Here is a 12,014-nt window from a genome sequence, read left to right as displayed (position 1 = left end):
ACCTCAGGAATTGGGGGCAGATCAGAAAACTTGTTGTGTAAATCATCAGGAATTGTCAGATCAACTTCTAAGAACAGGCCATAGTTACTGTCATCAAAATCCTGAAGATCTTCAACATTGAAATCTTCAACCCACTCAAGCCCTGCATATGGCAATTTATCCATCATAGCATAACCATACAGGCTGTTTGCATCCACATAAAGTATATCATTTGATGGCAGTGCTGGATCATAATTGGGAATATACTTGTTATTTGCTCTGGCATATCTCTGAGAACATTGCACCATGCCTCCTCTTATACATTGCTCCATAAACAGATACATATCTTGGTCTTGGATCAGATCCGATTGCATTTTAGTGTTTAAAAACATTGCAGACCATGATAGGCCTGGAGCACTGTAGAAATACATTGGATCCAGCTTATAATTTTCCATCGATGATTTTCTAAATGCCTGAAGTATATCAGCTAAGAGAGTCACATCAAGTTTTAAATATGCCTTATGATAATCACCAAATGTCTGGCATTTTAAGTTGTCCCACATCAACTGGGACTAGGTTTGAGGTGGTCAACGAAAATGGGTCGGGTCAACTTCACAGGGGTGTTTAAGCTCTCGTTTTTTTTAAGAGTTTATTTTTTATACCAAAGTGTAAGGGGTGACTTTCGAAGGCAACTAAAAGTTAATCTCCTTTTCCTAGACCTAGAACTACATGGTCGAGGCTCTGTCAACTAGATGTAGATACAGTATAATCGTCTGTGAAGTTGTGCTGCCCCGTATTTTGTCCCTTTGTATGCCGAATACCATTACAACTTCAGCTCATATCAAGGGCGCAGAGACTTATTTTCTTAGATGTGTTTTATGCATATTACAGATCTTACCATTGGATTACAAATTTCAGCTTTTCCAATGGTTTAATTTGTTGTTGTTTAGTGCCAGCGAGAGAGGAAAAGCTGTGGTAGCGTAGACAACATCGGGGGTAAAACCGTGGCCTTGGACTGATTTCTGCTTACATTTTTCTTTCTATCATTTTCGGTCTTGCAACACCTAACCAAAGTACACTTGACAAGATACATGATATACAACTATTTGTAGTGGAAGAAGATTTAAATCCAGAAAAAAGAACAATCGCATTCGTCTTTGCTTGAAGCTCAGGAAGTCCACGAAAATTTTCCATATAAAGTAGATATATTCCTACAATTTCTAGCGAATAAATTACTATCTTCTTGATATAAAATTTCAGAAGTGATGGAAAAAGCGGTAAATACATTTACGTATGTCGTCAGCTGATTTCTTAATAGTTTTGGTACTCGAAATGGGGACATTTCTCTGAGCCTTGAGAATAGGCTGGGAAGAGACTGCTTTACTTAAATTACAATAGCCTAGGGAAAGACATCCTCCACTTTAAATATTACATTCAACGCATATACCTAGGTATTTAAATCTGCCCGTGTCTACAATTTTATGGAGGGAATATTTAACCTTAAACGGACCAATTATTACACAATTCTAGTAATAACCACCACACAATCCCTTGATTTGGCTGATTGATTTAGTTTATTTTACTTCGCCTTCCTGTAACTTGTTGGCTAATTGCGAAGATGGGGATGAGTGATGATATGATGAAATTAATGAATGGACAGTCACAATTACCCATTCCCAGGCCGAGATTGGAACCCGAGACCCCTGGTTGTAGCTCGGTTACACAATCCTTAGAGTTCTTAATGATTTCAAATAGGCAATAGCGTGCCTAAGGGTGTGTGTTGATGAGGGTCATACCTTTTGACCCAGTATTTCTAAAAAAAGAATGTGAAAGCATGCAAAGAAAAAAAATGAGGACGGACTACTAAAATAGTATATGAAGCCTTTTCCTTTCGAAAATCCCGCGCACGCCACTGCAAAAAGGCTACTTTGAATTTGACGTTCGAACTTGCATATCTATTGTAATATCAAAATGGTAGCTTTAATAATAATAATAATAATAATAATAATCTGTGAAATTGAGTAAAATTCAGTAGCGTGCTCAATTCTAAATGTCAGAGCCCCTGAGTTCTACAACAAAACCAACTCTCTCCATTAAGGGTAAAATTACAATTACAACAGAATCCAGTCTACGAATGCTTTCACAGCTATTTCTTTCACGGCAGAACGCAGCCCTTGCGAACACCTGTACACACCTGGCGCTGGAAAGGAGGCTTTGTTACACATCACGGCCGTGAAAGCTTGCTGCTGCGTCCGATGTCCCTGAAACGACCCATTACGAACAATAGATATTTCTAAATAAGGCACCACGGAGGATGGCATTAGGTCGACAGGTAGGACTGTACATCACAAAAGGAAAGAGGTCGTGAATGATGGAAGTAATATATTGGTGCTGCAAACAAATCCTTGCCTTCGAGTAATTACTCTGGTGTGAAGAGGTAAATGAAAGGAAGTGAACAAATGTTATTCCCATCAGGGAAAACCACTTCTTATTGTCAGCCTACCCCGTTTCATACTAATTTTTGCAAGCGTCCCCTATACATGTTCAACTAATTGTCAACACTCACAATTACTTGTGAAAACAATGAGTTACTTCCACCCAGCTATTCGCCTTTTAACCATTAAATTACGAGTAAACAACAGATATTTCCACCTGGTCATGTTAACCTGTTTCTTCCTTTCCACTTAAGTGGTTGGCCAAATCCTTCCAATAACATATAAACCTCCAACGCTAAAAAATACACAGAAATATGTGCAATAATAATTACATGTAATAAATACATATCCTATTACGGTTATTACATAAATATCTTTGAGCTTCCTACATGTTCAATTTTCTTGTAAAAATCGTTAGAAAGGCACGTTCCTCGGACAGACATCTTTTGATGTGCCGCAACAAAAAAAGTGGAACAAAGGATATCAAGGGCAAGAGAAATTGTGAAATATCGTACTTCTCATGTGAGCAGAGGTTGCACTTGTTTGAACCATTTCATCCTATTAATGTAACATCGCAGTAGGATTCTGATTAAAAAAAAGGGGGTAAAAGCATCCTTTTCAATTTACTAGAGTGGTTTCCCAAATTTTCAGACCACTGCCTCCTGTAACTTTCACCGTATCAATATTCTATTCTAATCTCCAGCATCCCATGTTCCCTGCTGCTGTCTTACGCAAATCCCTACAAGATAGTAGTTGGAAACTCACAATTTTGCAATTATTATAAGCAAGGTACTGGGCACATGTATTAACCTGATAACATAATTATAATAGTGTGAGCTTCAATACTTCTAGCATCATTCAATTCATTTTTTTAAAATTTCGTTTCTACTAAATATATCACTAAAATAAAATTTAAACCACCACATTACACGTCCAGTGCTCAAGTACAAAGATTTTTCAACCCGAATTGAATTCTACATTAAAAACAATATCATATTACATTTATTTGCATAAGGAAATATAATGAATTAAACTGTTGGATTGGAATATCCTGTACTACGCTAGAAAGTTTTCATTGCTAAAGTCATATATTGTTACCTTTTTTGCATTTGCAGATTTTTCAACAGTATGTATTGAGTTTTGTAGTCAGGTGTAGTAATATGAGGTGGATAAATTTCTATTTTCTTTTTCTAAATGTATGCGAGGTTCACTTGAAGTGTCAGTTAAAAGTTTAGAGCCTCGTAATGTTATATTTGGAACTAGCTAAATAATTTTACATGATGTAGCAACAACGAGAGACATGTCGGCAATTTCTTCTCTGAGTAGAATATCTCTGGAGCAAGGCCGCGCATACCGGTAGAAAGGGAGTGGGGGAGATCGAGTGGGCAGAGCGAAGCAGTACACGCTGCTGCGAATGCTAGTAACTGCAGTCGCTTCCACGTGTTCATTGGATGACCCGTCTCGCGTCACTATTTGCGTAGAGGCTTGATCTCTTGCGCTTGCTCCAGAGATAACTGAGATAGGGTATCATTTATTTTTGTCCTACGTGCCTACACAGGGGCATAGTGGTAGCACTGTTGTTTTTGTAATCAATGGGTACCAGGTTTGATACTCTTGGAGACATTTGGCATAGTAATTCAGATTCCATTTTAAAACTATTGGCCCAGTCCTGATTAACCTATCTGAGCATTAATGAAATAATTAATTAAATAAATAATAATAATAATAGACATAAAACACCCTTTCATGTGTTTGTGCCGGTGATGTCATAAAAATGAGGCAAATGTTAATATTAAACTATTAGATGTTTCATGGCAATTAGAAAATTTACAATTCATAATACGTGTGCAGAACTGCATGTATATATACCTAATGTAATACTTACGATCGGTATGCTACTGCAATGGAAATTTAGAGCCCAACGTATCTTATAACTTTGAGTTCGGTTGTTGAAAAATTGCCGGATTTTTTTTATTTAATCTTATGTATATATCTATAACAAAAGAATGAGCCTCCCTGATGGCATAAAGTAATGGCACAGTGGACCGGGTTCCATTTTCAGCCGTAGGTCCAATCCCAATTAGCATATCTGGGCATAAACAAACACAATTTTAAAGAGGGAATGCTAGGAGTTGCTATACGCCCCGCATTTTCCAGGAAAGTTCCGGAAAGGTATAATTTATCCCAGTGTCCTGAAAAGTTCTTTGGGGACGCACAAATATCCCTGAGTGGGGTGGGAAAGCAGAAATAATTAATACTATACTTTCATGAAAATTATTTCTATTTAAATGTGTGAACAATATTTCAAATGGTCATTTCACAAAACAAACTGCACATTGAATCGCTTCCTCTCAATAATACAACAGTTGCTGAGTTGCAATAATGTGCAGCAGAGATCTGTTATTTCCTTCTGTCTGTGGTGTTGAATTTAAGTTAATAAAGTAGCATCGATTGGGTGCCAAAACTCGGGGCGGGGGGGCGGACGACATTTTTCGTAGGTAGACAAGACTTAGCATTAAGACGACATAGTGCGGGGCAAAGAGTCACAAAAGATCGGGGGCAAGTTCATTATGACACCCAAAAGGAAGTGTAAGTTTCAAAGTGAATTTCTGTTTATTAGAAAGTTTAGCGATTATGCTAATTGGACTGTGCATAATAATTATGATGTGCATACATTCTACTTTGTCGGATCTAGAACCCCCACCCCCCAAAGCCTTCTTCTCTTGCAACACAACAAACTTCCGGTGAAGAACGTCACGGATTTTTACTTATTAAATGTAACAGTCTTAGGAAAGCCATTCTTTTCTTCTTTGCTTTAAGTGGATTTTTTTGCCGTTTGTGGCCACTCTATTTCTGTTTCTGATTCAGTTTTAGGGTTACCGAGCACTCAACTGCCGGACTGTGGCCAGGTACCGGGCCAAGAGAAAAACTTATGTTTAGTGGCTGACAATTATTTTAAACCCAAGTTTATATTTGCTATGAAGCCCGGAAATATAACGTAAGCCATAATATATTTATTAATATTTAATTTAAATTGTCAATATCAATTGCATAATAATTTTTTTAAAAATAGAAGGGATATATATATATATATATACTCTTCACAAAAAGTATGGAATATTGTTACGTTAGACAATAGGTGATAGACACGGGCTTGAAAATCAACAACACATGCTATTTGTATGGTCGACGTTCCCGTCTTTTCGCCGACATATGCCACTGTGACTATCACCTATTGCCTAATGTAATAACATTCCAAATTTGTTGTGCCTAATAGAGTAATATTCCAAACTTTTTGTGAGGAGTGTATATATATATATATATATATATGTATATTAGTAGATCAACGACTAGAATAAATTTAAGTTATCGCTCTTTGATTTCACAACGGTTCAGAACCACTACATTAGATTGGCAAAATGCAACAGGACTTGCTCCATGACCAGATTCAGCAGCCATTAAGTTACATTATAGATGATACACTTGAAAGACAGAATACAAATATCTTAAGCTACAATATGAATGTTCATATGGCAAATTCAAGAGATGAATTTTGTAGTATTAGATTCTATTTACAAAATATATACGAAAATACTTTAGATATGTGAGTGTATATGGAAGACGTAATAACCTTACTGAAATATGATGATAAAACTTGGAAATACATCCATTCAAGAAAGCAAATCTTTTCCCAACAACTGCTTATGTACCTATCAATTCTAATTCGAAAGCTGTAATTTAAATTTAGATACAAATGTGCTTTTACATTAGTGATATAGTTCAAAGATGTGGAACTAGAAAATTGAGGCCAATTAATCTATTTTAATTAATATGAAACATTTTGCCGGGCGGAAAAGGCGAAACAAGAAACCTGCCAAAAAAAAAAAATCTCCGCCCCCTAAAGAGAAACTGTTTTCTCCGAATACAATATTTCTCATGAATACAATGGATACATTTGTCAAAATTACCTAAGTATTACAAAAAAACAGGGCAATATTGTTTAAAACCTAACATGGACCTCTGTATAGTCAAACTCGACTGCGGAAAATAGGGAAACCACAAATGGCCGCCATATTTCTTGGATTAATGTTAAGAACTAAATAAAAAAATATGCTCGGCAAGGAAATTGGATAAATTTTGAGGAACTAACGAAAATCAATCGATCTGGATGGTTTTCGGTTCGAAGTTGAATATGGGTCGACAGGGGCGTCGGTAGAATTTTTCGACCTGGTGGGCAGAAGCTGTTTATTGATAAATTAGGGTGGGCAGTACAAACGTAAGGCGCCTGTAAACGCAGTCAAGATATTGGCCGTTCAGGACAACACATTTCGTCTAAGCATTTATTCAGTGAATAAATTGGATAAATTTGATAAAATGACTAAGTTTCAACAAAATTGACCCATACTCTCTACATTCTAGGAATACGGACCATTTTTTGAGAAGAATTCTGTGTCAAAATTGGGAAATTTCAAATTGCTTCAATTTTCTAATCGGCGAATAAATTGGATAAATTTTGAGAACTAACGAAAAATTTACGAAAACTATCGAGAACTAACGAAGAACTAACGTCCTGACTAGGTTTGACGTGGGCAACGAAATTTGGCCGTTCTGGACAACACAATTCGTCTAAGCATTTATTCAGTGAATGCATTAGATAAATTTGATAAAATGACTAAAGTTTCAAGAAAATTGACTCATACTCTCTACATTCTACCAAGACGGACCATTTTTTGAGAAAATTTTCGTGTGAAAACTGGAAAACTGCAAATTACCTCGATTTTTTGTTCGGCGAATAAATTGGATAAAAATTGAGAACTTTCGAAAATTTTATGAGAACTAACGGGAACTAACGAAAATCAATTAATCTGGATGGATTTCGGCTCGAATTTGAATATGGGTCGAAAAAGTGTGAAGTTTATTTCCTTAATAGTTTCTATGTATTTTCGGAACTAACGAAAATTTTATGAGAACTATCGAGAACTAACGAAAAACTAACGTCCTGACTAGTTTTGAAGTGGGCAACGAGAATGGGTCGGGCAAACTTCACAGTAGTCCTGAAAAGCGCTTTATATCTGACATTTCGACTATAGGATCAAAACTGGATTTAACGAGAATTTCGCGTTTAATACTATTACTATCTTGAAACTAATTTACTATACAGACCAAGCCAGAGATGATATTCTTTAAAATGTTTATTTATTATCCTTTTCAGAGCCTAAGAAGCTATTTCATTATGACATTTGGATTATAGGACGATTACTTGATTTTTCGAGAAATTTTTTTCAATGCTAATACTCGTTTGAAACTCATTTTTTCTCCAGACTTGGCCAGAGACGACTTCCTTTAATATGTTGAATTATTATGGTTTTCATAACCTGAAAAGCGTTTTAATTATGACATTTGGACTACAGGATGAATACTTGATTTATCGAGAAATTCTTGTTCGATGCTAATACTCGTTTGAAACTCATTTTCTCTACAGACCTATCCAGAGACGACTTTCTTTGAAATGTTGAATAATTATGCTTTACATAGTCTGAAAAGGGTTTTAATTATTACATTTCGAATAAAGGATAAAAACTTGATTTTTTGAGAAATTTGCTTCAAATGCTAATTTTCGTTTGAAACTCATTTTTTCTACAGACCTAGCCAGAGATGATTCTCATTTAAATGTTGAATTAGTATGGTTCTCGGAGCCTGAAAAGTGTTTTAATTATGACATTTCGACAATGGGATGAATACTTAATTTTTCGAGAAATACACGTTCAAGTACTTGTTTGAAATTCCTTCCTAGTCATAAATACTGCTGCCTTGTAGTCATATAAAAGCTAAGGGAAGAAAACCCTAACAGAAAATTACCTGGTCCTCCAGGTTGGAGGTTGGCGTGAGGCTGACAACCTTAATATCAATTGTTCCGAAACCACAACTTGTGCCTCGGAAAGTGAATATACATGATGACGGACCAACGTTTAGTTGGTTAGTTGGATAACTGACATGAATATAGCCACGTGGAATATAATGACAATGCTAGCCCCAGGAAAGATGCAGGAGATAGCACAAGAAATAGAAAAAAATGGTATAGAGATAGCAGCAGTAAGGAAATTAGATGGGTTGGAACGGGTAGAGTAGACAAAAAAGACCACAATGTTATATTGTGGAACAGAACAATGGACAGGGCAGATAGGTAGAGGCTTCATAATAACAAAGGAAGCAAGAAAAAGTATACTGCAGTTTGTGCCAGTATGTGATAAAATAAGCAAGCTCAGAGTTAAAGATTCATTCAGAAACATAACAATTATAACACTGTATGCACCTACAGAAGACAAAGGTGATCAAGAGAAAGAAGAATTTTATGATAAGATGGAGGAAACATTAGATATGATTCAATTATTATCATGGGAGGTTTTAATGCACAAATTGGCAAGGAGGATAGGAGAAAAGGAATAAGTGGAGCCTATACCTTACATAGAGAAAGTAATAATATTGGCAATCTACTCTATCAGTTTTGAATTAGAAGCAAAATGATAAAGACATACATTTGGGGACCTGGAGATCCCTAGATGGAACAACAACAAATCAAATCGACCATGTTTTGGTAGGTTACAGATATTCCTCCTCAATCATAGATATTAGAAGTTGCAGAGGACCTAACTGTGACTCTGACAACTTTCTTTTGAAAGTAAAAGTTCGAGAGAGAATAAGAACAACACAACAGACAGAAAAACTAATAAGAATAAAATGGAATATGCAGAATAGGAAAAAAGAAGAAATCAGACAAAGATACCAAGATGCAATAGCTCAAAAAACACAAAGTTGGAGAGCTGAGGAGGGGAGCTTCACCGAAAAACACTGGGAGAAAATACAGGGAACTCTAAATGAAGAAGCAGAAGAAATAATAGGAGAAGATAAACAAGTAGGGGGAAAATGTGGTTCGATGAGGATTGTGAGAAAGTAATAAAGGAAAAGAACGAAGCTAGACAAAAAATGATACAAAGAAAAACGAGAGGAAATGTCGAAAGGTATCGAGAAAAAAGGAATAGAGGTAATTAAACATGTAAACAGAAAAAGAAGGAGATAATGAAGAAACAGCTGAGGGAGATAGATGACTTGGGTAAACAAAATGAAACAAGAAAAGTATATACCGCAATCAAAAAAGTAAATAAAGGATAGCAACCAAAGGAAATTGGCTATAAGGATAAAAACGGAGCAATGATAGGAGATGAGCATAGAAAATTAGAGAGATGCGCAGAATAATATCAAGAACAACTAGGAAAAGAAGAGGAACTAGTGGGAACAACAGGAATAGATGGATGCAATGAGGGAATCATTGAAGACCCACCTACAATGGAGGAGATAGAAATAGCAACTAGAAAAGCGAAAAATAACAAAGCACCAGGAGAAGACGGTATAATAATAGAAATGCTAAAGATGGCAGGACTGACAATGAAAATTGAAATCCATAAAATCCTGGAACGGATCTGGAAAGAAGAACAAATGCCGGAAGGATGGAAAGTTGGAATAATATGCCCAATACACAAAAAAGGGGATCGAAAGTAATGTAGTAACTATAGACCAATAATGCTGCTAAATGTGGTGTACAAAGTCCTTCCCAGTATTATTAATGAAACACTGAAGATATATACTGAAGCCATAGTAGGAGAATATCAATGTGGATTTAGACTAGGCAGGGGTACAACAGATCAATTATTCGTTATACAACAGATAATTAAAAAACACTACGAATATGCAATAGACCTCCTAATTCAATTCATTGACTACAAAAGAGCATTTCATAGTATAAGGAGACCGGAACTGAGTAGAGCTATGCAAGAACTAAAAATCCCCATCAAGTTAATAAATTTAATAGAAATGACAATGAAACAGACCAGAGCAAAATTGAAAATAGGGAATGAAACAAGTAGAGAATTTCCATATTACAGATTAGTCAAACAAGGGGATGGACTGTCAACAACACTCTTCATACTAGCATTACACGTGACCGTTCAAAATGTAGATAAGAGAGGATCAATTTTTACAAAGAGCACTCAAATATGCGCATATGCAGATGACACTGCAATAATAGCACGAACAGGAAACGATTTAAAGAAAACATACCAGAGATTAGAAGAAACTGAAAATAGGTTAAGACTAGAAACAAATGTCAATAAAACAAAGAACATTATTGTTACACAAAAACCTGACAAATATTGAGAGCAAATAATAGAAATAAATGGGCAGGAATTTGAAAGAGTCAGGTCATTCCAATATTTAGGGCTGATCATAAATGAACAAAATAAAAAAGTTAGCATGATAAAGGAAAGGATATACATGGGGAATAGAGCATATTATGCAAACATGCAATTATTAAAGAGCAAACTAATAAACATGAATCTCAAAATTACCATATATAAAACGTTAATAAGACCTAACATATGGTTCAGAGACATGGGTAATGAATAAGACAGAAGAGGAAGCATTGCGCAGATCTGAGAGGAGGGTGATACGCAAAATATATGGACCGGTTAATGAAAATAATTTCTGGAGAATAAGAACTAATGATAAAATTAACCATATACTAGGGAAAAAGGATATTGTGAGATTTATTAAATCACAAAGAATGCGGTGTCTGGGTCACTTACAGAGAATGGGAAAGGATAGAATGCAAAGGAAAGTGATGCAAGAAAAAATCTATTCAACAAGAAGAAGAGACAAGATGGTTACATGGTGTCACATGAAGGTGAAAAGATGGTGGGAGATTGCAGAGGACAGGAATAGATGGGGGCACATAGTTGAGGAGACCAAAGCCCAGGAGGAGCTGTAGCGACATGTGGTAAGGTAAGGTATTGGATCAAAATTAGATTTTTCGAGAAATTCGCGTTCAGTGCTAGTACCCGTTTGAAAATCATTTTTCTAGAGATCTGGACAGATATGATTTTCATTAATATGTTGAATTATTGAGCTCTTCAGATTTTGATAAGCGATTTAATTCTGACATTTGGAGTATAGAATGAATACCTGATTCTTCGAGAAATACGCGTTCAACGCTAGTACTCGTTTGAAACTCATTTTCTCTACAGACTTAGCCAGAGAATATTTTCGATAAAATGTTGAATTATTAAGCTTTTCAGAATCTGATAATCTGATAATTCTGACATTTCGCCTATACGATCAAAACTTGATCTCTTGAGAAATTCGCGTTCAATGTTAATTCTCACTTGAGTCTCATTTTCAATACAGACCCAGCCAGCGATGATTTTTTATAAAATGTTAAACTATTATTCAGCTAAACGGATAACGGACATGAATATGGCCACGTGGAATATAAAGACAGTGCTAGCCCCAGGAAAGATGCAGGAGATAGCTCAAGAAATAGAAAAGAAATGGTATAGAGATAGCAGCAGTAAGGAAATTAGATGGGTTGGAACGGGTAGAGTAGACAAGAAAGACCACAATGCTATATTGTGGAACAGAACAAAGGACAGGGCAGAGAGGTACAGGCTTGATACTAACTAAGGAAGCAAGAAAAAGTATACTGCAGTTTGTGCCAGTATGTGATAGAATAAGCAAGCTCAGAGTTAAAGGATCATTCAGAAACATAAC

Source organism: Lepisma saccharinum, chromosome 26 (assembly GCF_977018435.1).
Source record: "Lepisma saccharinum chromosome 26, izLepSacc3.1, whole genome shotgun sequence".
NCBI classification, from domain to species: Eukaryota; Metazoa; Arthropoda; class Insecta; order Zygentoma; family Lepismatidae; genus Lepisma; species Lepisma saccharinum.
The sequence above is the reverse complement of the archived record's forward strand: the minus strand, read 5'-3'. Positions refer to the sequence as shown.